Below are 25355 nucleotides of genomic sequence, written 5' to 3'. Positions count from 1 at the left end.
GTGAATTAATTTGGTTTACCTAAAGGTAGCATGCAGTCTTATCAGAACATATTTTAATTGATGAAATAAAATGTCATGGACAAACTTAAAATCAACAACAACAAAAAAAAATCATGTAACTTGCGGATGCATTAAAGTGTCATGTTTTCCATGTTTTGTCAGTTAGTTTGTACATGCAATCTTTTTCTAACATAGTGCAGCCCTGTCGAAGCATGTAATTGGTTTGTAAGAATGTTTGAATTGCAATATTCTGACAGAGATCACAAATGAGAAATGCAGAAAAACAGTCCAAAATTTACATTTCCTACTGGCAATGTGGGGTAACTTGTATCAGGACTTTCACCTTGTTCAGTACAGAGAAGAAATCTGTTTCACTTCCTTGGTCTCATTTTTCATTTGTCTCTATTTCATAGTCAGCAAGAATGGGATACTTACCCGATTCAATGCGACTTTGTTGTATATAAGCTGGCTTATTTAGCTCTCTTGGATAGCTTTCTGGTATTGCCTGTAGCAGCTAAATGCCACCAAGTGTGTAGATGATCCAAATTATTTCTCTGGTCTTTTAAGTGGGCAAAATGTGGGGGAATTTTCATTGAGATGACTAGAGAGGTTTGCATGGCACAAGGGGTGCTTCCATGCAAGCTGCAGTATTTGTGATAAAGTTCATAGATGACAGAGTATCTGAAAAAAGTGTAATCTGTGTGAGAAATGTAAAGATTTAAGTATGAGAAAGATACAAAATTGACTTTAAATATGGGTATGTGTGTGTGGAGAGAGGGAGGAGGAGAACAGCATTGTTATGTTAACATGAGTGGTTGGCTTTAACAGATACAGTTGAGGTTTCACAAAAATAACCTGGGCAGGGGGCATTTTCTTTTTTTTTTTAAGGAAAGTAAAATGGCAAATGTTATTTAATCTTCATTATAGATCACTGTTTGCCATGAACTGCTTTGTGAATGTTTGAGGCATCAAATGGTGGCCAAACATTGAGTTGTGTAAGAAAATGCTTTTATTTTTAAAATCCCATCTATTTCATGCTCAAGAATAGCTGCTCACACTCTAGAAGTTAGGTTAAAAGGGCCATTGATAAAACTTGAAGTATTGTATAAAGCATCAGCAATACTTCACCTGATTTATCAGTCCAATAAATGGTCAGTTATCTCACTTCAGTCAGTAGCTTGAGATGTTAGGTGAGCAGGGATTTTCTGTAGTATACAAAGTGCATTGAACTTCATTGATACTGGGATTGCTGAGTTTTGTTATTTAACCACTATTATTTACTAAAGAACTTGTTTATTGTTTGATTTGTAGGGCTAACCATCAGAAGTGCAGAATGGCTAGAAAACTCCTTGCCCAAGGTGTGCAGGTGAAGTTGAGTCTACAAGCCAAAACAAAAGCTGGATTCTGTTTCCTTTTTTCAAGTCTCCTAACTCTTGAATACTGTCTGGCTTGTTCATTCACAGTCAAAAAGTTATATTACTTTCCAGTTAATAATTATGTTAATGGCTTTTGCTGGAAGTAACAACAGAGATAAAAGTTTCTGTTGCTGTCACCTTCCATATATTTGTGAAGGGACTTTCACACTCTATCTTTAGCCCTGACAATATTTGTGATTTATGGTCTCATAGCCTATGAGAGTATTTGTTCTTGACTTTTCCTGTAGTATTAAATTAAAATACTTAGAAAACTAGTTGTTTTTATTGTATGCTTGTATCAGGTGACAGATATTGTACATGCTTTGTGATTAATATAACTTCCATGCTTCAGAGCAGCACACAAGTCAGCTACTCTGTGCCATCTCCAAATTCCAGCATTAAGCTGAAAGACAGAATATTCTGATAGAATAAAAAAAAAAACCCTGGGCTTCCATTTTTGGACAGAGTTTAAAGAAAGTAGATGTTTGAGTGGCATGGGACATCACACCTTTATTGAATCTATTTAAATTTTTGGGCAAAATATCTGCTGATAATGGAGAAAGTAATTATATTTTGTGTGGTGATAGTTCCAAAGTTTCCCACCCTAGGCAGGACACATCTGTAGTGTCAGTGACTCCTTGTATTAGAAGTAGTTAAACTGTTCCTTTTTGCTGTTATGTAGACAAAATCCGAGTACAGACTTTACTCTCTCCACAACTGCTACTAATGGAGTCTTTTGTTGTATTTTACTTTTTGTATCCTGTGGTTTGTAATATGTATTAATTCTATATTAGTTTAGGCCCCTGATTCCTAGAAGTCTGTCTGTCCTGGGTTCCCTCTTGCTGTTCTGTCACTAGCAAAGGTGTTGAGCTCCCCTCCTGCCTCAAATGTCCATAAATCCTGTTTTAATCTAGTAGAAATGACAACAGCATCAAGACCCCTGCATACCTAGTTGACTAATTTTAAGAAAGCAGGGATTGCAAGCATGTTTTATATTTCACAGTGAAAAATCAAGTTCAGAGACTTCTTCTCCTTAATAAGGTGACTACACATGTGCATATAAATGGAGATTTTTCTTTTACAGAATGTAACTATTCTTGCTAATTCTGCCATAATAACATTTTATTTATAAACAACCTACATGTCTCTTCTTATCAAGCTAAATATTAAATAATTGAGTGATGTGAGCCACAGGGTCTGCTTGTCACGGGAATCACTTGGTCAACATTTGTACGACAACCTGAATCCTTTGTATTCACCACTTTGAACTGAAGGCAAAATGAAACTCTCACCCTTGGACTGAGGTAGACAGTTTTTTCTTTTTTACCATCCCTAAGACAAATTAGGAATGTAGAAAAGCTTTCACTCAGAACAAAACGATGATTATAGCAGGTAACAGGACCTCACATTAATCAGTGTTTTCAAAGAAAAGGCCTCGACCTGTGCCCTTTGTCTAGCCTAGTGGTAGGTATGGCTTTTCCCCCCAGTTCCTTTCAGTGTCAGGGCATTCTCTTTCTGTGTAATACACTCTCTTGGAGAGTGTTTCTCTTTTCAGGCAGTCCTTCTGCATTGATCAAAACCCATCCAGAAAGCCACTGTAGAAATCTGAACTTATAATGATGTTCTTTTATATTTTCTTACAATGAACAATGGCTCTCTCAATACTAATGGCAACAGTACATAGATGGAGGCAACAGTGCAAAGAGTTGGGGGTAAATAGCCATTATTTGCAAGACTTGCTGTTTCATGTCCTGGAAAGAAAAAAAGAAATCCTGTCTTCTGCAGCCAAATCTTTACTACCTCTTGTTGAAAACATTCAAGGCCTTTGCAAACCAATGCTGAGATGAGGAAAGATAAGCATGGATTAACATTTTTCTTTTTTCTTGGAAGAAAACGTTAGTGACAATTAGATGGCAAAAGATCTTAGTTCTCCATCCCTTCTGAATAAGAAGAAAGAGCAAACATTCTCCTGGATAATCTTTTCTTGGTTTGCTGGCCTTGACCTTTAAATCAATTATCCCCCAAATGCCAGGCTCGAGAGTGAATGATGGGACTTGAATGTGGCTCCATTGAATAAAAGTCTCCCTCTGCTGCCTGAAATAAACATCACCAGATGAAAAAGAATGCTTGTTTCCAAAAGAGGCACAACACATAAAGAAAATGTCACTGCTTTGTTAGTTTCATCCGTTATTTTTCCCAGTGAAAGTCTGTTGGTGGTGTTGGTGCTTTTGGGGGTTTTTTTTGGTTTTTTTTTTTGTTTGTTTTAGTTTTCTTGGGTTTTTGTTTGGCTGGGGGTTTTTGTGGTTCTTTGGTTTGAGGTTTTTTTGTGTGTCTCAGACTTCCTTCCTCTTGCATGGGGCAGCTCCTTCCAAGACCATGTTTCCAAGCTGCATCCCTCAAAATGTCTTCCACCTGTCTCTCTTGCTTATCGTCCTCTCTTTTCACCCTCACAGTTCTCTAAGGCCTTTGCCTCATTTATCTTCTTATACATGTCCTCTCCTCCTACTCTTAGATGTCTCTGTCCCTGTGGATGCCACTTTTATTAACGTGTTTGAGCAGCGGCGCCATGAGCTCCTCAGCTGGTGTAAGTTTTGGTGAGCAATGAGTGGTCTCCACCTGCTGCAGAACTGTCTGGAGAAGGTGAGACCAGCGCTGGTCCTGTCACAACCTTCTCCCATGCAGGGCACCCTGCAGCAGCACCCTGCTGTCTAAACGCTCCTAGATATGCCCAGCGGCCTCCTTGCTCAGGATTTCCCATACAGGCACTTTATTGTCAGCATGGAAAAGAAGGCATAAGGTTTCATGTACTACTAATAAACCATACCATCACAGTATTGTTTGTGGTTTTATATAGAAGTAACTTCTCAGATGTGTTGTAGTGCTGTCTGATATATAAAAACATCTTGAGAAATTGCCTTGCTTAACAATTCAGTTGTTATTAAATATATTCATTATAGGAAGCAAGCAAATTTTGATTGTTTTGATCTTGTATGATTTGCACCTTTGCATTCCATTTTCCTACAAGCAAAAGAAATACAGACTTACTAGAAAGCTAAGATTCAGTTGTGATTCTGGAAATATTATAAAATAACCCTAATTATGAAAACAGTATTATGGTGATAGCCAAAATAATTTGAAACAGCTCTTGTATTCTCACTGACTCATTCCAGACAAAACAGTTCTGTACTAATCTGAATTTGACTCTTCATCTTCCATCCTTCCTTCATCCCCACAATGAACTATGGAAAATGACTTTGTGGTTATTTGTGGCTTAAAGCTCAAACAGCCATTCTGTCCTCAATTTTCCTCAGATATACTCCTAAATGGCCTCTTGGGAACCTTTTCTGCACACTCACCCTTCTCTGAGAAATCAAAATCCCTTCTCATCACATTTTTTTCTCCTTATCTGTGGCTTTTGTTGCTGTTCTTCTTTCTTCACATGTTGCTGTCCATGCCTCTGCTCTTTCTGGTTGCTTCCCATTTCTTTTGTGTTTGTATTCAGGAGAATTAAAGTGACAGCATTTACATACAGCATGTGATCTTGTATATAGTCAGAGGTGTGAAAGTTATAAACGTTTCAGTCCACCAGAAATTTGATTGCCTTCAGCAGTTTGTTTCGGCTTCTATATTTGTATTTTTACTAAATATTTTTTGTGTAAAAACCCCTCAAAATAAGAAGGTACTTCAGGCTTGCACTGTATTCTGGTAGCTACCTATTCAGGGTCTATATATCTGCAAAGTTCTGCATTTGTATGGGAAAAGATCTGAAAGTAGGAAGAGGTTATGGACCAAGGCAAAGGGAAGGGGACTCAAGCTGAGATGAATTGCCAGCCTTGCACAGATATATTTAGCATTTCCAATGGCAAGACGGATACTAGCTGAATTGCTAAATCAACTGTTTGATTACTGCCTTATGGTTATATGGATTTAGCATAAGCATATTTAGCAAATTGCTGATTTAACATTTATCAGGCCATAAGGTAAATAATGTGACAAACATTGCAGTTAAGACAGCTGCAGAGCAAGCACAAAGTGAGCAGTTATCCCCGAGTCAGTTTGGGAACTGAGGTGCCAGGAACAATGAACAATCAGCCTGGACAGAGTGCGAAAGTGGCCACAGATCATGGTGGATTAAAAGAAAGAATTAAAAGGCACCACAAAGCCTAAGAGGTGAGATCAGCAGAAGGGCACCAACACTGGAGACCTCATTGATAACTGAATTTGAGCATCAACAGCAATAAGGACACACATCATCTCCCTGGCTGTCCCGCCACAACAGGTGGGATGTTTCTGCAATCTTGCACTGTGACCATGAGCTCCAAAAGCCTAAGGAGGGATTTCACCTCTTTTGTTTTGCCTCAAATTAAATTATTCCATTTCAGGCAAATTAGTTCCCCAGAACAAAGTTATGCAGAATATAGTAATGAAAACCAATATTCCCTTAAGATTTGAAGTTATCCATTTGAATAATAATCCATAGCACTGTGCTCTATTATGAATATATGTCTACAGAGAAAGCTGACTTTCCAATATTCTAATCTTTCAACCTTTGTTTTTTAATCTGCAAAATAACAAAGCTTAATAAGAATGCAAATGTGAATACTATGATCTTCTCCTCTACGCTTATTAACCAATTTTTTTTTTATGTCAGGGCAAAACAACATAGCATCATAATTGTTATAATTTTTCTTCTTATTGTTCCTATATGTATTTAATGCTGTTTTTTAATTTTTGTAGATATTTGCTATAATTTCTCCTTTATGCCTCTGAAAAGTTATGTTTTTTTTCAGAAAAATCTTTAACTGTGAATCAATGCAAGAATCATAAGCTAGCAAAGATTAAAAAAAAAATAATCTTCCACCTTTCCTGATATTGAAAAATTTCATGGACTACAGGAATTTTTTTTTCTGATCATGTTGTAGATTTCTCAACATACAGCTTTGCAAAGTCTTACTTTCTGTGGTGAGAGAAAAGAGCAGAGGATGAAGTTCTTCCATTAATAAAAAAAGTGACGAAAATAGGATCATAACTGGGCTCATGGCATGAATCAGAATCCAAATGTAAATATTCATTATATTACACATGTGTTTGACTTAAAGATTTTAAAATCAGTCTATCTTTCCCTGGAGCTGTATTTATACACTTCCACATACCTGCCTGCAAGCACTGCTTGAATTTCACATGTAAAATATAAATCTGTGGAATCCATCAGATCATCCTGTTAACTGTGGTTTTTCTGAGTGGAGGATGTGTTGTGCTTTGCACCTTACATCAATACCTGTAACTGCTCTGGGAAGAAGCAAACTCAAAATATAATTTTATTCAGAAGCAGCTAATAAAGAACAGTTATGGGGTCCAGTAGATACTGTTGCCAGCCAGGTTTCATATCAAGGACAAGTTCTTGGGGAATAAAGCCAGTAAATTTGTGCCTCCAAAAACAGCATCTCTGACTAAACAAGTCCTTCTATAGTTATGCAGACTGAAGAAATCCCCTGGTTTACATGCACTCCTTTGAAATGCCTTTAGCATTCTGAGAAAGCTTGAGTAACTTTTGCCTGCAAAGTAGGTGATAAATTTGGAAAATTTTGCTTACATTTATTTTATATTTTAAAATAGAAAGAATGGCCAGGGAGAAAATGGCACATCCATAAGTCATAATCTTTTCAGAAGTAAGCCTGTTATCTGCAGTGTTATTGGATATTGAAGCTATAGATTTTAAGTTTAGATTACTAAAGCTTAGCTTTTTTAAACTGCTTTTGGATGCTTTGGAAGAATATGTGAATCCTACAGGGTGTCGTGTGGACATTATATAAACCAGTTTCCCATTGCCCTTATGCTTTTATTCAATATTTCTTATTCACAGGATGAGATAAAATGTCCCTTAGGTAGTTGCTTTTAATTAAAACATCCTTATTTTCTACACAGACTAAAATGACAAAAAAATGTAGCTATGTTTAATAACTACCATTTCTAAAAATCAAAGAATGCCTTATTAACTGAAGTAATAAGGTTATTTTCATCTCTGGATGAACTAGGTTTTCTTCATAAAAATATCTTTGTTTTCTTGTACTGTGATTGTATTAGGTGAAAGAACTAGATGAACAGTGTCAGGAATTTGCAGTTTAATTTGTAGAAGTAAATAGTTTTAAAACTAACAGTTCTTCTAGTGTCCAGCTTTACCTTACACAGGGTTACATGATAACCTGATACTATTATTCTGTAGTTTTTCTGTAGGTATAGCCACTTTCATGAAAGTCTACATAGTAAGAAACTTGCTTGTAAAATCTACAAAATATTTTATATAAGTACTTTTAGCACATAGCTTTCCAAAATAAATATATTTTTTTTTAACCCAAAGCAATCAGTGATTCAGCTTTGAACTTTCAATAATATTAATAAGAAGAGAGTGTTAAAAAAACAGCCACAAGTAAATAGAATATGAAACTTAAGTACAAAAAGAAGTAGTTTCATATTTGGCAATATATGCAATTTAAAATCTGGAGACCTTATCTGGATTCTAGTTTGTTATTTGGAAATATCTTATGGGATAATAAGGAATGATTGTACCTGCATAGCAGACCATGCTGTGGGTATGAGATATCACCTTAAATGCAACACTATGAAGTCAAAATTATGTCCAGTGTGTCTTTAAGAAGTCCTCTGATGACTGTAGTAATAATTAATATGAGGCCAGGAGAGTAGCTGTAATACCTTGCTATGTCCAGTTCTTAATTTAGTCACATTTTAATTTCAGTAATATTAATTTTTCTGCTTTTATGACAAATAAAGCATGCTACTTTTTCCCCGACTTTTTTTTCTTCAGTCACCTCTCTTCAAGCTTAATAATGGCTATATTCAGCAGCCCTTAACAATGTTAGCAAGATTGCAACTACTCCTCGTGCATTAAAAATATTGCTAACATTCCAAGATGACTTAAAGCCAAAATGTGGAGTCTGTGGAAAGTCTACACTTTCTCCATTAGGGGGAATCCTTACTCTATCTTCTGAGGGTTTCAGTTCCTCCCAAAGTACCTTAAAGCTATTTTTTACATTAAGAATTGCTGAACTCTGTAATTCTGATTCTGAAATCTCTGTTTAGTGGTCAGATCACTGATGCTTGGAGTTTAGCATCTAGTGTGTGTGAGAGGAGGACTGACTTCTGTTGATCTGTGCAAGAGATAGAATTCTTTTTGTTCTCTTCTGTACATTATTGGCTGTTGCATGAAAAGCATAGTCCTTGCAAAGAAAATCAAACAGTTCAAAGACTGAGCGGGAGACTCCTTTCAGAATATGTCACTTTCTGAAGGAGCCAGCATACTGAAGAGTTCAGTGGCAACTACTATAAAAGTTCTTTCTTCTGCCAGCTTTAGTTTAGCCACCTCTGTCTCCATCACTTGAGCAATTCAAAATAGTCTACAGAAAAGCAACATCCATATGGAGCTGATTTGCTTAGCCAGCTGGAAAAAAAAAATCATTTAAAAAAGTACCTTTTAAATTACTGTGGTGGTGGTGAATTGTGAGAGAGGTGCTGAAATTTAGCCTTTACTAAAGATTTTTACCTTTTAAAAATCAGAAGGAGAACAACTGTGGCAAAACCAATATCTTTGCATAACTTCAACGTTTTCCCTTTTGTTCCAAACAGTAAAAGATCATTCACTGTTTTGTGAACTGGGAAGCCATTGCAGAACTAGAAAACCATTGCAGTGTACATTGTGTTGGTTTTTTCTGAATCTTGGAAAGTATATGAGAGTTAAGTATGTCTTTGGGGAGCAAACTTTGATTTTATTAAGTAAAGGTGAACAAGTAACAAAAGTAGGAGATAATTACACATTTCTTTTTGGGGAGAGTTTTTTTTTTTTTCCTTAGAAATAAGATTAGAAGACAAAAACAAATGAGAATAAGAATGGAATATAGTTATTTCTCAGGTGAAAGGAAATGTTTATACTCAAATCAGCCTAGCTTCTGTAGCTGCTGTGATTGTAGAAAAAAAGGATAGTTGTATAATGTACTTAAATGAATTGAATTGTGCATGGAAATCAACAGGAGATGATATTTAAAATTCACACTGAATTCTTAAAGGGTACAGAGTGTGTCCATGTTAGATCAGATTTCATCTTTACAAGAAATTGTAGGAATTTATGAATATCTACTACTTTACAGCTTGTTAAAGGGCTTGCAACTTGTGTCTTTTGTCTTGGAAGAACTTTTAAAAAGTAGTGCAGAGTACACAATTATAACTAAGGAAAAATGGAAAAATAACTGATTTATTCAAAAAATGGACTTGACAGCTAACTCTGGTGCTACTGTTTCCAATGCAATGTGTTTTACTCTGAGAGATAGAGGATGTAGATTGAGAAGCCAGAAATGTAATTCATAGAACTAAAATGCTTCCCAGATAAATCCACAAAAACATTTTCTTAGTGTTCTGCTGTTTGTGGAATTGATAAGGAATGAAGATTTCTGCCTCCTAAGGGAGGACCCAGTTGGGATGTTAGAAAAGCAATTCCTGCTGACCTTGCTTCTGGCTATCAGATGCTTTTTCATCTTCGTTTTAGCACTACTCTGGCCATTGTTTGTGTGATATTTTTTTAATAACAAAACAACAAAAGAGGCCAGAGGAGGCTGATCTTTGCAGAAGCTGTGACCAGAGGCAGGAAGGAAACATGAAGGCAGCAGGTAAGCAGCAATCATAATGGAGTTCAGTGCATGGGTGAACAGACAGGAGTTTATTGGAAATCTGGAAGTATCTAACAGAGGTGATGGCAGAAAGTAAAGGTGAGGGAAAAGTGAAGGCCAAGTACTCTGCACAGAAAAAAAGACAGTTTCTCTCTCTCTTTTTTTTTTTTTTTTTTTTTTTTAACATAGGCATCTTTTATTTCAGAACAGAAACAGGAAGCTACATATAAAGAAAATAGTGCTACTGTGAACTCTATGAGAAACAACTGCTGCAGTTGCAGGATTTGTGACATTTATGTCTTCAAGAAAGACATCCAAGCTACTGAGAAAACAGCAATACCATTCCAAATAGGGCAGTGATGAAATTATTTTAATACATCTATGATTAAAAAAAACCAACAAAACCAAACTTCAATGACTACATGGTGGCATAGTGATACTTTAAGAGCTACAAGCTAAATCTTGGCTGCATTATAAGCTGTGTGACCTCCGTGTTTTCATGCTTTAGAGGAGTCCATATTAATTTTGCAATTATATTTTCAGAGGGCTGAATGATCAACTACATTAACAGCTTATATCTTCTTTTTTTACTAACGTTTCTCTCCATCACTCATTAGTCTTTTTAAAGCAAATAGATCTTTGGTGATTTGGTAGATGGAAATGTGTCTCTCTGTGTCAATATTGAATCAGTCTCTCCATGGGATGACATGGTATCTGAATCTGGTTAATGGCATGGCACACAAATCAGTACATAATTAATAAAAAATAATGGTGTTCAGAGACAATGTGCTGATGCAGAGGCAATGTGTGTAGCTCAGATGAGATGCATGAAATTGTCATCTTGCATTCTGCTAGACAAATCCTTGAGTTTGCAAACTGAAATATAGGCAGTAACCTATTCTCGCCCAGATTTCAGGGACACTTGTAGTTTTTTTCTCTGCTGTTAGCAGTAACAAAAGTTCAAAAGCCTGGACTTAAATGTCTTTGAACTATTTAATCCCCTTTTCATTTTCTACTTCTCTGCATACTTTTAAAATGGAGATGAAGAATGTTTAGCCAATGCCAAGATTATATTTCAAAATTTTCTCACAAAGTGTTTAATGGAGTCTTAAAAAGACATACTGAAGTGATTACTGAAGCATTAGAGGAATTTATAGTAGCTTTAATAGAGTTTAGTTTCAGATGCATTCCCTAATTTATTTTCCAGTTTCTGAATATCATTTTAGAAAGTGGAGTGTACCCTTATGTTTCCTGTTGTGCTGTAATACTTTCTATGTATGTACTTTGACTTTCTACACTCAGAAAGCATCTCTGGGTATTTTTTTATCCATGCATTTGATTTACCACTCTGAACCTTCTTCTTGCTGGTGCCAGTCTTCTGGAGAGAAGAACTCTCATTAGCTCTGCTGTGAGTATCAAGGCTCTGCAAAAGGGGCAATGTTGCCTAGAGGAGAACTTTTAAACTATTTTAAAAATAGTTTTAGAACTATTTAAGCTTTAAAACAGCAATAAATTTTCCTTATTTTAGATCTAGTGGCAAACTACATATTGGTTTTGGCATTATGAAAACAAGCACCTGCCAGGCAGGACACTCCATGTTGCTTTGACTGATGACTAGCAGTTCTACTGAATAACATTTGAAGTACAAGAGCTTGTTCAGGGTTAATCCTGAGGGAGGTTTCTGGAGTTAAAGATAGCTGACCTTTAGTATAGGCCATCTCCTTAGCAGTCAAACAAAATAACCTCAGTGACAATAGAGTGGCTTAAAATTTAAAGCTCATATAAAAAGACAGATTTGAATTGGAAGTATATTCATGAAGAGAAGGAGATGACACATCCTTTGATGTTTGACTGTGCTTACTTTTAATGGTCTTAGTGTGAAACCCAGAGAAGATCTTCCTTGAGTTTCTAAAAGGTCAATTTACTTGTAACATGGGATGAAATTTAGTCTGCTTCTTTCATTTAAATAGGAGGCCTTTCATTGTGTTGGTGTGGGTAATTGATTGGTAACATTGAAATGGAAAGCTCCCAAGCAGGTACCAGTGTACAATGAGTACTGCAGCAAATAGTTCGATTAGTGTGCCTATGTGACTCTCCACATACACACAGTAGAGGTTTTTGTGAATGTAGGCTTTCAGAATTTGATGATGTTGCTTTTTGAAGCATGCATGTGCTGCTGTTATGAAATGCAAGCCCTAATAAATGGGAAGGTTAATGATCAGGAAAACTATGTTTTCATATCCCTGACAGATTACTGATTCGCTGCCTTACTTGATTCCTTTTTCTTCCTCTATTCTGCAGCTTTTGCAGAAATGTATAGTAGCTTAGATATGAGGTGCTAATAGTGAAGTATGGAGCTATTCATCAGAAGAACAAATTCCTCTGGACTGGTGACATATTTGCTCTTGACTTGTGTAGAGTTATATTCACAATGTTTTTATGCAAATGGTCATTACATCCCCTTGTAAATGTGCTGTTTCTGTATCTGACAGTAAATACATATATATTTGAATGTAAAGTGTCTGTGAAGCATACATATTTTGGATAAACATTTACATTCCCTTCATTAGTCTCTCTTTTCAACTGTTATTCGTGATATTTAAGTCAGCCTGAATGGGTACTTGTTTATTGGATTATTATTTACAGCTCTGACTAAATGAACTTATATTTAGGCAACAGATATTGTAACTGAAATCCTTCTCTTAGAACTGAATTTTCTGGATAATACTTGATACAAGTTCCAGTTACCAACTAGTATCAATATTCATGTAAGTAGTGATAGATGTGAACAATTTATCCTAAATTTTATACTCTTTCCCTATACATGATTTTGCCTCTAATGCAAAATTTAGAACTGCTCACACTTCTTATTTGCCAAATATCCTTAAAGATTAAATAAATACATGTGTCTCAGATGGTGTGAGCAAATTAGTATTGAAGATTTTTCAACAGAACAAACGAAATAATGAAGTTTATTTTTTGTTTAAGTTTAGACTATACTCACTAAACAGCTAGAAGGCCTTAATCGTAGTATCAAACATCAAACATGCTTCCAAACCTTGTTTCAGTAGGTCATGTCTTCATTATACACTTTTATCTATTAAGGTGTTGTAATAACATACCAAAGTAGTTATTGATATTGAAAAGCATTTTGTCACCAGAACAGACTACTTATAAGCTATGCAGGTGATAAAGTAGTACCTGCACATTAATGAGTTGATAATTGTGAAGAGACATTTTTACTTTTAAGACAATTCATAACTTTTATGTTGCTTTTTGCAATTCCTAACTATTTGTTACTTGCTGACGGGACGAGTACGTACGTACAGAAAGCACATGGCTGTAAAAGATGCAGACCCATGCTTGAGCATTGGTGGTTTCTGCCAGTGTGGTTATTTGTCTTGTCTTCCTGGTAATATATATATTTTTTTTCATTTTGCCCTGGCTTTGTTTTGCCAGACTGAGTTACACTGAAGAAATGATTCTTGTTTCTTTTATCAGCACAGTTTGTAAGTGCTGCATTGAATTGCTCTGAAAGTCTTTGCTGCTAGAGATCTAATCTAATTCACAGAGGAGTTTATAATATTTGGATTAATATTATAAAATATATGGGAAGATATTAACCACTACTTTTCAGCTCTTGATAAACAAATAAAAAAATATAAATGCAAAATTTTGAGTGAACTTGTCTTAATGAATCTAATTATGTACGAGATATATCTTATGCCTGTGTTAATAGCATTTTAATATCTGGCAGTAGTTAAGACTTTATTCAACGAGGCATAAATGTGACTTTGATTCAAAGAACTGCCCTATCATGCTAATAAGTAAAATTATGGGCTGTGTAAATATAGTCTCTGTGCAATATAGGTTGTCTTAACAGAGATGCTTTGGTTTAAATTTATCTGATACTTGAACCAGTAGCTGCATTCAGAGGTAGAAAAAAAAAAAAAACCATCTGAGTGCATTCTTGGTGCACAATTCCTCATTGTTTGGCTACAGAAAAAAAGATCTATTGCTTGGGGTTCAAATTTCTTTCCCATGGTGTTTTACTTTATGCTTTTCTTAATTTTGCTCCATGAATGTGGGGTTGTTGTGGTGTTGGTTTTTTTTTTTTTTTTCATATATTTCTTCTGTTCCTCTGTGATTTAAATTTCTTTCTCTATATTTCTGAATCTGTCTAGCCACTATCCTGTTGCTGGATTCAGTAGTACTTTCATAGGGAGGGGCAACATATACTTTTTACATGTTCTCTTTAGCCCCAAATACCATAATATTTTTTCGACTGTTCAGATTTATAGTGAGTTGATTACTAAGGAGAAATTTTTATTTAAAGATTTTTGAGTTTATTTGGGATTTGGGAGTGAAACACTATTTTAATCTTACATACAAAAATAGGAATTGTCCTCTCTAGCTTATAACTCTTGCCTCAAAGGGTATAGCATTAATTTTTAAGAGCTTGGTCCTAACTCTAGTGAATTCAAGAGTGTATTTTACTATTGACTTTACCTCAGACCACAGATGCTATACGCTACAATTATTTATTCTATGTCACTTCAAGGGATATTTCTGGCTTTTGCAAACCCTGATCTTGATGCTATTTCTCATCAAACAGGCTGATTTGAATAGGTCTGTTATATAAGAATTTTAATTTTCATTATCTTGACTCTTCTGGCAAGGTAATTGATAACTATACTTTCCATCCAGACAGTGACAAAATGTAGTAGATACTCAGATAAATTAATATCTTGAACATAGTGAAAAATAGTTCAGCCTAATCGCCAAGATAGAAGAGTCACAGATTTGCTTTCTAACTTGAGAATCTAGTTCCTCAATTTTTACTTAATTTCTTCATTTTGAAATATCTAGGTTCAAAAGATCTAAATTCAAAGCTTGCTGAAATCAATGGAAGTTTCAATGTCTCAATTTTTTTTAGTGTTTCTTTTCTATTTGGTTTAATTTGAATTAATGTTTAGCAGAGTCGCTTCCTATGGTTTTGATTTTACTTGCGTCAAATTTCTTTTGTGGTGCATCTTTAATTCCTTTGAAGCTGGGATACTTTTTAAAAGCTATGGAGTTGAATTCCAGTTCTAAATTGTACTGAAGGAGAAAGAGAGAATTAATGGAATTTTGTTCTGTTGTGTACAGGTCTTCATCTGAAACACGTGCTTATGACAAGGTTAAAAACTGCTGAAACAAAACTGCTATCCATTCCTCTTTCCTTCCCTCCCCCTCCCTTATCCTGTCCCATAAAGCAATCAAATCCTTGGTTTTGGAGCCATCCTTGACATGCCAAGTGTGACACCTTGCTCTTTGCTATGTCTTCTACCATCTCATCTGTGACATAATCTTTACATTCAAACAATTAAAAATAAAGACTGAGAGAAACTGAAAAACTTTGTTCTATTCTGCCTAAAAACTGATAAAAACCACACTGTATGGGTTTTCTCTTCCTTCTATGATTGAGTGGTGTTTGGTGTTTCCCCCAAAGAGGATGATGAATATGAACTCTAGTTGTCTGCTAAAAATGATGATTTTGTGGATAGCTTTGGCTCTGCTAGCCAGTTTCCAGTTTTAAAGATAGCAATATATTCACTTAGCTCTCATTGGTATTTTAATATTTAAGATTTTTCAGAAGATCAGGTGCAAATAATGCTGTTCTGATAATGGAAAAAAATTATTTTGGGGAAAAAAAAGAAGAAAAATGAGTTACTGTGATTTCAGAGCGGGGAATGTGTGGAACAATATCTTGAACCCACAGGCACAAAGTGCAGTGACTGGCTGCTGGTTTCATTTGTATATTCCATGAGGTAGGACAATATGTAGTCATGCAAGTGATGCACCTCAGGTGTATCGGTGTATTCCACTTTTTGCAGCAAAATGTCTCCATAGTGTCTTGGTTCTTCTAAATCACTATTGAACTACTATTACACTAGGGTAGATCCTCAGAACTATTTTCTCAGCTACTACAAAAATTCATGCTGGATAGGCTGAGAAATATATCTACAGAGAAATAGTGAAGTCCAGTTATTTGGAATTCTCTCCAAGATTGGGAATAGAATTAACTTTGGAGAGAATGGACTCTTCATTAGTTTCCTTCCAGGAGGGTTGGATTTTAAAAATTCTTATCTTTCGATCTAAGACACTACTCTCATGCATTAAGTTTCCTAAGTACAAAATTGTTTTACCAATTAATAGCTAGAGCTAGTCCTGCCTTTCCCACATCCTTAATTTCATCTCTTCTGCCAGAAGGCACACAACCTTGCTTCTCATTTTTTTTTTTTTTTTTTTTTTTTTTTTTTTCCCAGCAGCTGCTTGTGTCAGGGATGATATTTGCTTTTCTAAGCTCCCTTATTTGTAGGCAATACAAGAACCTTCTAAACCTCCTCCTGCTTCTTTGCAGTATTAAAATGCAGGGAATATTAACATCAAGTGAAATGCCACAGACCTGTTTACACATATTAGATCACTATGACTGAAGAGAATCATGAGTGAGGAAGCACTGATGCACTGGAAGGGCTGAATTGATTACTTGACTGTCCTGTTTGGGATTTTTAAGAATTTAAAGTGCAAAAACTGATATTATCAGTGATTTACTCCATCACATTTCCTTGTAGGATGTATTTATTACTTTCTCTGCTTCCTTTTAAGATCAAAGCCAGTTCATGTGTTTTCAAATATGTTGGTGTGTTCATGAGCAGTGCTTTCTGCAGTGTCTAGTATATTCCTCCAAGTTTGCTTCCCCACTGATACAGTCCAAGCCTATGTGAGTTCTTTGAAATATATGATACTCTGTAGGCCACCTTTGGTAAAGTTTATTGCATGTTTTCTTGCATTTGCAAGGTTCATATGCTTGTGTTGTCTTCAAATTTTATTTTTAAAAAATTTTATCCTCATAGCATAGTTGAACTTTTTAAGCTCTTCTACTATGGCCAGCATTGATAGACGTAAAAAATGCAGTTTCTTCCAATGCAGAGACTGTTGGGTTCTTAGCCAATCTTCAATTTTCCATATTTTTAAAAAGTTAATAAATAACTTCCTGGAATTCTGATGACAAATTAAATGGAACATAAATCTCTTTTCTGATTTTCAGATTTCACATAATGTTATGGCGCTCCCCAAAGAACACTAAAGGGTTTACTGATAAATCAAGATTAATTTCCACTCTATTCTTATTGATTTTACATTTTTGTTGTTTTTTAAGAAAGCGTGCAAAATTCAATATCATAGACAGCAAATTTTCACGTGATTGATTCATGAGCTGGAGATGCATCTCTTAAATGGCTGAACTTTGATGAAGGAACTAATTTTTTCAAATCACTATTTTTTTCCAATATAATCCATGTATATTTTTGCTTTTAAGACCACTGCTATTGGTTGATAAAGTTTTTCAGAAAGATAAAGACTTTTACATCATGGTAAATAGTAGTGATACTGTATGTCCTATCATTAATATACCTTCTAAATATTAATAAGTACACTAATAATGCACATCTTTAATATCTTCTAACTTTTTGGGCTTCATTTTGGAGTGTGGGTTAAAAAACACAAAGAGATTCAGATGTTGTTCATTTGCAATTCTTTCTCCCAATACATTTCTCATATATGTGGGTATGGTCCAACACACTTTCCAAAACAATCAGGTATGGTAATTGTAAACGTTCAAATATGGCTTTTTTCTTCCACCCCTCCATCTTTGAGAAGAGCTTACTCACTGTGATTTTGCTTTTTCTTTTCCTTTTCATTAAGAAAAGGGTAGGTAAAATGCTCATATTTTATTGTTAAATGTAAGCAGAGAAGGTCTACAATGATTAATAGCTTAAGGAAAGTAATAATTACTAGAAATCTGTGAATGGATATTCTGTCATGAAAAGAAGTGATTTTTGAAATTTATAAAGTAAATGGTTCTACTCCATTTTAGTATTAAGATATATCATTGCAGTAAACATAATGCAAAGTTTTAACTTACTGCTCACTTGAAATGGACTGTTTTTTCTAAAATTATACTTAAAAAACCTCAACACCTACCTGAAACTGTTTATTTTGTGTCCTGAGTGTGGTAGGATTATTTGACATACCAGGCTTTATAACAAAGCATCTACTAAATGCCATTGCACTTCCTAATGATCCATGAAGACCATGAAGAGACTGCTATAAATCATATAGGAAGGAAAAACAATGTTGTTCATATGGATGGAGAAAACAAAGGTTTAAATCCAACTATGTGATGCCCTCAGATAACTCTTCATTTTCTCAAGAAGATAGGAAGTATTTTCTGATTCCTTCTGGTAAAACATGGTGTTTTGAAAATTTCACCTTGACTGAAATCTTAAAAAATAAATAAATGGAGTTATGATTTGCTGACTTTTGCCCAGAAGGCTTGTTAAAATACTTGAGGTATAAACATGTCCTTACAGAAGGAAAGGAAAACACAGTTCTTATGAGAACTCCCTGAGGATTTTGTGTTAGCCTTTGCATTCACACTGAACATTGAACCAAACCCCAGCAGTGGGCTAAGTTTAGAATGGCTGCAGCTGTTGGCAGACTCTAGCCAGGAAGTAATTTGCTCACAATCTTTTACATTCAGTGTGCCTTCTTTCTGTCTGTATTCCAGTAAGCCTGTTTCCTGGAGATTTACAGCTCCTGTGCTACTTGAGCTTAGTGTGAGCTACCCGGAGTAACAGCTGCATGTGCTTGTCTTTATGGTTTAGACTCTAACATATGAGTAAAGATATTACTCAGCCAATTTCCTATAATTACTAGGTCCTTATATTTATTGTGTATTAGCTAAAAATGACTGAATAATGGACTTTGGCTGATTAAAAACTAAAAACCTTGTAAAAGGATTGTAGTAATATTTAAAGTTATTCTCACAGTGTTTTGGACATAGGACCAAGACCTGATATACATGTATTTCCATGTGAAGTTTATTTATTTAGTCTCACTGGGAGACTTCCTTCTAACAACACAAGTCACCCTGATCAAGGTGTAGAAAGTAGTTTACAGTTCTTTGTCCTTCTAATGCATGCTGAAATGCTCAATATTTTCTGTAGTTAGTGCAAAAGATAAATAACTAGATGTTGGCAAACAGTGTTTTTAGATACATCTGGGGACAGGTTTAAGGCTTTTTAAGACCTTTCCAGCTGTGTGAATGTACCTTTAGATTCTGGAACAGGATTTTGGATTCTGTGCTCAAGTTTTATAAGCTATTTATAATTTTATATCTTACTGTTATTTATCATGGCCCAATGGAAAGTAATACACTTAAATTAATTACATATTTTCTTTTCTTCTGTTGTGTCCACCAAAAATTGCTGAAAAACTTGCTCACAGTATTTAAAGACATTTCAGTTGCATAAGTATTTAAATATGACAAGCCCCTTTAAAAGTACACTGAAACTGTTGAGAAGTTGTGTTATTTGCAGTTCTGTGATTTGATTCAACTGTCTGTATCTGGAGAAGTGCCTTGGAATAATGATCTGGAGGATACTACATATAAGAATTGTAAATCAGCCCCTGTGCTGGTCCATGCAGCAGAAGGTTGGGGAAGGTGGGACTCTGGCATCAGAGGGTCTGATTTTTGCAAGCAGTTTAATGTGTATCCATGAGAAACAATGCCAGCAGCTATTTTCTAAGTGATTTTTACACAAGTAAAAAGTGAACAGCACTTGGTGGCTTTTACTTCTACCATCTGAAGTGTTAAGGCTTTGTTCTTAGGAGTTGACCTGGTATGTCTAGAAAGTAAGAGTTTAAATGTTGGTCTGAGGTTTTGAATGAGCCAGAGTGCATTTTGTGTGGACACAGCATAATTTAAAGAATTTTTTTTAAAATTGGAAAGTTATTTACACTATCATAGAGAAATAGCCTTGGTTATTCAGTGGAAGAAAATGGTAATCGTAGATTATGTGACTTAAGCAGTCACCTAATCTATGATGACCATTTTTTAACAAAACTATAAATTTTGTTACAGTCACAATGGGATTCAATGAGCAGGTGAAATACTGACCTATGATACTATCGATAAAACTTTTCTAACTCACAGTTTTGATATCATGGACTTTTCCCTGAAAGGAATGATAGTTAACAGGAGATGAAAATGCATGTATTGTGCTCAAGCCATGCTAACAGATATAAAATATTAATTAGTGCCCACTAAGATGCTGATGCAGTGACTTGAATAACATGCAGCTAATTTTTCCAGCTGGAGAGCTGATTTATACTGGAAGCCATTGCTGATCTGCCAGATTCCTGAAGCACTGGGATCTGTGCTGCTAGCTGCCTTATAGGGATGATAATGAATTACTGGGGAAGATAGAACTATGACTTACTATAAAAGTCTCTGGCACTTACCCACACTCTTGTCATTTCCATTTTCTCTGCCTCCTGTGAGCAGAGAGATTTCAAGAGATTTTGTGGAAAAAAAAAAAAAAAAAAAAAAAAAAAGCAGCTTACAACCCTAGTAATTTACCAAGGTGAGTAAATATTGTAAATAAGATTAATTTGTTGAAAATGAATAAAAATAAATCCATGATAAGTTGTTGGTATCTCACAGACCAGAGATAAAATGAGAACAGACCTTAGTGGTAAGATGGGATGGAAAGACAGAACCTAGGTGGAAAGGCAAAGTCCAAAACATGCAGATGGAAAGCAGGAGGCACTAGTGTCTGAATCTTGGATGACTGGGCAAAAATAGAGGCCTCTGATATGAAGGCTTTTTCATTAAAAGCTTTGCTTGAAGGTGGCAGCTTTTTACTTGCTGACCTTACACAGCAAATGGGCAAACCTTTCTAATGACACCACACAATATGGGATTATTCAACTATATCATAATAACTTCCTATCTCTTGCTCCATCTGCTACTCAAGGTTGCCTATTTATTTTAAAGTCTTAATGTCCTAGGTAGGGCTATTACAAATTTTCAAGCTTATCTGAGAGCCTTGTATGCCCTGCAACACCTTTGTGAGACATAATATGTGAGACTAAAAGAACTCAGCATGAAACAAATTGTATTTCATATGAGCATCCAATAGTAGCTCATAAGCTTGATTCCTACCTATTCCATTTTAACAAGTTGTCCTAAACCTAACTGTATTTTTGTAGAGATGATAAGCTACTTAACTTGTCTGTGATTTTTTTAATTTAAAAGAAAAGTTTATTTGCCTTTAAAATTCAATGTGTTTGTTCATTTTGGGGGTCAATGGATCTGAATGGGTTTGCAGATGTATTCCTTCTAAATGTGCATTTTGAAATAGAAACAATGGGTTTCTCATTAGATTGAAAAAAATTACATTCCATTTAATCTTAAAAGGAATGTTAGATATACTGTTATGATCGTTATGGTAATTTTCATAATTGAAACTGTTGGCCAGAAAGATTTTGATTCTGTAAAAATAATTCATATTGTAAATACAAAGTGAAAGATTTGTGCTAACTCAGAGTAAATGAGTAGATGATTGGGTGAAGGATGGCTGCATGAACATAGTTTGAAAAGATCCTTTTCTGTGAGAGAAGTTCTAGACATCAATTGATGTTTTCAATGCTTTTTATTTCACGATAGCAAACTTAAAAGTTCATTACACCGTTCCCTTCCCCCCAAGTTAGATTTACAGGAGGTGACCTCAAGTGCATTTTTACCCTCGAGGCAGACCTGGTAGACCTTTAAGGATACTTGATTAATGTGATTCTTTGCCTTTATAAATGCTGAGTGGACTAAATGAGAATTAGAGCGATGATACATTAGTGTTCTTCATTTTCCAGCACTAAGCATTAGAATGCTATTTGAGCATTCTACTTGTGCATTGCACAACTGTAATTTAATATATTTAAATGAGACTTTGACATTTGGGGTCTCTATGTACTGGAAATAGCTTATAAGTACTTTATTTCTTATGGCAATGAAAGCCAAACATTTCTGCACTGTACTTTCAAGGCCAGAAATGGTGATGTGCTGATCACTTCTGCATTGGCATCTACAAGTTGCATTTAGCAGAAAACTGAACACACAATTCATATTGATGCAAACAGAAGCACTCTGGTTTGGAAAAGAACTCATAAATTATTTGCAGTCTATTTTTCAGGGTGGATCTATGTCATTACTGTGCTGAACATGGTGCAAATAACAGTTCCATTCATGGAGATGAAAAAAATGACAGGTGTCTTAGATCACCTAGGATTTACCTGAGCTAGTTTATTTTATTTTATTATTAATGAGGAGTATTTAATATCTTTGAGTCTTAAAAATGTACAGACAACAACCTGTAGAGTTCTTTTCTTTTTTTAAAGTTCTGCCTTGTTCAATCTTGTTGAATATGAAATTCTTTCTTTATTCCTTGTCTCCAGGAACCAGAAATTTCTGGCCAATCCCCCTTTCCTGTTGCAGGTGTATTTTGCATTGGTTTATAATTGACATGAACAACATTTAGATATTTTTGACTATTGAACCTTAGTTTTTTCCCATTGATTGACTGTACATAAACTTTGATGGCATGAGCTGGAACTTGCAAGAGACTTTAAGCATGTGGTATTCTCTGCAGATACCAGAATTATGTGTGTTTCCTGATATACATCCTTCATGACTCCTCTTCCATTAAACTCATCCTTAACAGATCAAAAATTCATCTCAATACTTAGAGTTTGTGTTTTCAGTAGGTATTTGGGCATTGTATTTGCCCAAAATACCACACTTTTAATGACCTTGTGTAACTGCAAGCTTTTTCTTTGGCATTATTTAGAGCTGCAAACTATTCCTAGGGAAAACCGTCAGGCGTTCTTACATATTGACCCACAGAGGTTTTCTTCCATGTCATATACTGTAGTAACCATAAGCCCTCCCAGATATCTTAAATGAGTGACATATTCATATGCTGATTAATATCCTAGTCCCATTTTTTATAATTTATTTCTATTTTGTTTCCATTTTCTTCAGGTTTGCAACCTTTTTAATCATTCTCCTACAGTGACTAAATCACATGGTGAATTGTGACTAAACTAATTTTAATTTGATTATAATGTAATGCAATTATAATACTTCCTTTGTATTTTCATAGCTTGTTGAAACCATAAAAACTATAATTGTATGCTGGTATGAAATGGGTCGGGACTTTGAAAATCTAATTAACTTATGGAAGTTCCATACTATTAATGTAAACCGTGGATCCTGTATTATGTTATAGCCATACAAAAGGTAGTTCTTAGTAAACTGTTCCATGCTTTCTCAAAAGCTATACAGTCTGTATCCATGTCATGGTTTTATTCTGATGATGTTCTTCAGTAGGCTGCTGAGTCTCACATTTCATAGCTCTAGTATTCTTCATGGAATGAGTGTGCCTTGATTTCCCATTTCACTTCATCTTTCTAGCCTGGAAGACATTACAGATAGCTAAGTTAGCATATTTCTTAGAATGAAGAAAGCCCATTACCCATTTTTCACATAAAAATCAAAATGTTTTCTTGCACTCTCAACTTTTAGGTCCTGATCCTCAGTACAAAAAGATGCAGTTTATAAATATACCTGTCTACCTTTTGTTTAGTGACATGTGAATTTCCTTTTGATGGATATGAATAAAAGTAGTCATGTTCTTAATGATTGTATTACTCTATAAAACATGGAAGGAATAAATGTTGTAGAAAAAGGGTGCCAGTAATATTTTTTCAGGAGTTTGTCTCTCACTTCAGTGGGTCACAAAATCCTTTTCATTTAGCTGGTGAATAAAGGTTATTTCCCAAGGCATAGGAGATATGACTTATTTCTTTTTTAAAAGCTTTGTTCCTGTATTTATTTAATTTGACAATCTCATCTTCCAGGTTTGTTGCCAAAGGCTAGAAGTGTCCTACCCTCTTCAGTGACAATCTCCATCACTCATTCCTGAAGGTCCTTGTGAGAGAGAATGCCAAAAGATCTCATGGCTTGTAGCAAACAATGAAGTTACATCTCTAACAGAAGAGCTCGTCCCCCATGCAGGTGGGGATATCTCTGATAGCTGTTTAGTGATGAAATGAATCATATAAAAATATCAGGCAATTGAGCCAAAGATGTCTGTATTTTAAAAGATATGCACAGGTACACTGACTTTTAATTTAATCATGGCTGAATGCTTCTCCATAAAATGAGTGACTTTTAAAAGTGATGCATCATGCTAAGGAAATTCCATGAATTTAATAACTCTGACTGCAATAAACATTTAACCTGTTGCTATGAGAACTATGGGTTACCACTTACGTATCTCAGTTCTTGCTCTAATTCAGGTTTGAATATTTCCCATATGACATGTAAGCTATTTCACTGCATAATTAGTAATTCCGTATTTCACAGAAAAGGTCAAAATAATTATGCTTATCTATATGAATTACATTTAAAATCTTTATTTGATTTCCTCCTTCGCCAAGGTTTGTGTTTTACAGTATTCGATACTTCTCTCTGCCCCTAAATATTGAGTTTTGGTTGTAAGCTCCTCTCACACATTGCTATGCTTAGCAAAATAGATTCTTCTTCTCTGGAAGGACCACTTTTGAACAGATTTTTAAATGCAATCATCTCCACTGGCAACTAGTTATATTTGAAGATGAATGTTAAAAAAATCAATTCAAATATGACCTAATAAAATGAATGTCTTTGTTTGTTTTAAAAAATATTTTGTTTTCCATTTAATTTTCAAACCTCCTGACTAAAACAAACCAACTCATTTTGACCTGTGTGTCAAACACAGTATGTTTCTAAGTCTGTTTGCCTGATCAATGAAGTTCCATCGATTTAATTTAGGAGAAATATTTCAAAATGTCAGATTATCAGCTGAAAGTACTTTCATAGAAATCAGATTTCTGATACTAGTCATCTATATATCAGGTGAAACCTAACTCTATCTAATGACTGTTAATGGAACACATTCAAATTCAGGTTAATGTGCCTTTTTCTCTAGGAAGAATGACAAACTGTGGTAGTAATTTGTACAAGATGTGGTGCATTCTCCATCTCTGTGGACATCTTTCTGAAATATTTCTTGAGCTAGTAGTAGTTAATTGCTTGAAGAATGATGGTCTGGATCAATCACTAGGTGAATCTTTACATTTATTAATCTGCTGAGTCCTGAAAAAGAAGCAGATGACAATGCTAGAAAGTTTTAAAAACATTTAGGATTTTGATCTGTGTGAGGACATAGCTGGGAGGTTAGGTGTAAAGCATATTTTCTCTCCAGTTACCAGTCCCTAGTTCCCAGCATAGCTGTGCTTGCTTTAGCAGGCATTTCACCAGTGACCATCTCCTTTATGC

At 35.0% G+C, this 25355-nt stretch overlaps 1 long non-coding RNA gene across 1 annotated transcript in view; it reads left to right on the top strand.

The window, feature by feature from the left end:
* Positions 1–16390, top strand: part of LOC146767572 (uncharacterized) — a 29140-nt gene extending 12750 nt beyond the window's left edge. Inside the window, exon 3 of the long non-coding RNA XR_014954770.1 lies at positions 1312–16390. This is a non-coding gene — a long non-coding RNA (uncharacterized LOC146767572). The remainder of the gene's footprint in view (positions 1–1311) is intronic.
* The last annotated feature ends 8965 nt before the right edge of the window (positions 16391–25355 follow it).

Source organism: Lonchura striata, chromosome 4 (assembly GCF_050655825.1).
Source record: "Lonchura striata isolate lonStrDom1 chromosome 4, ASM5065582v1, whole genome shotgun sequence".
Taxonomy (NCBI): Eukaryota; Metazoa; Chordata; class Aves; order Passeriformes; family Estrildidae; genus Lonchura; species Lonchura striata.
This window is presented reverse-complemented; position numbering and strand designations above follow the sequence as displayed.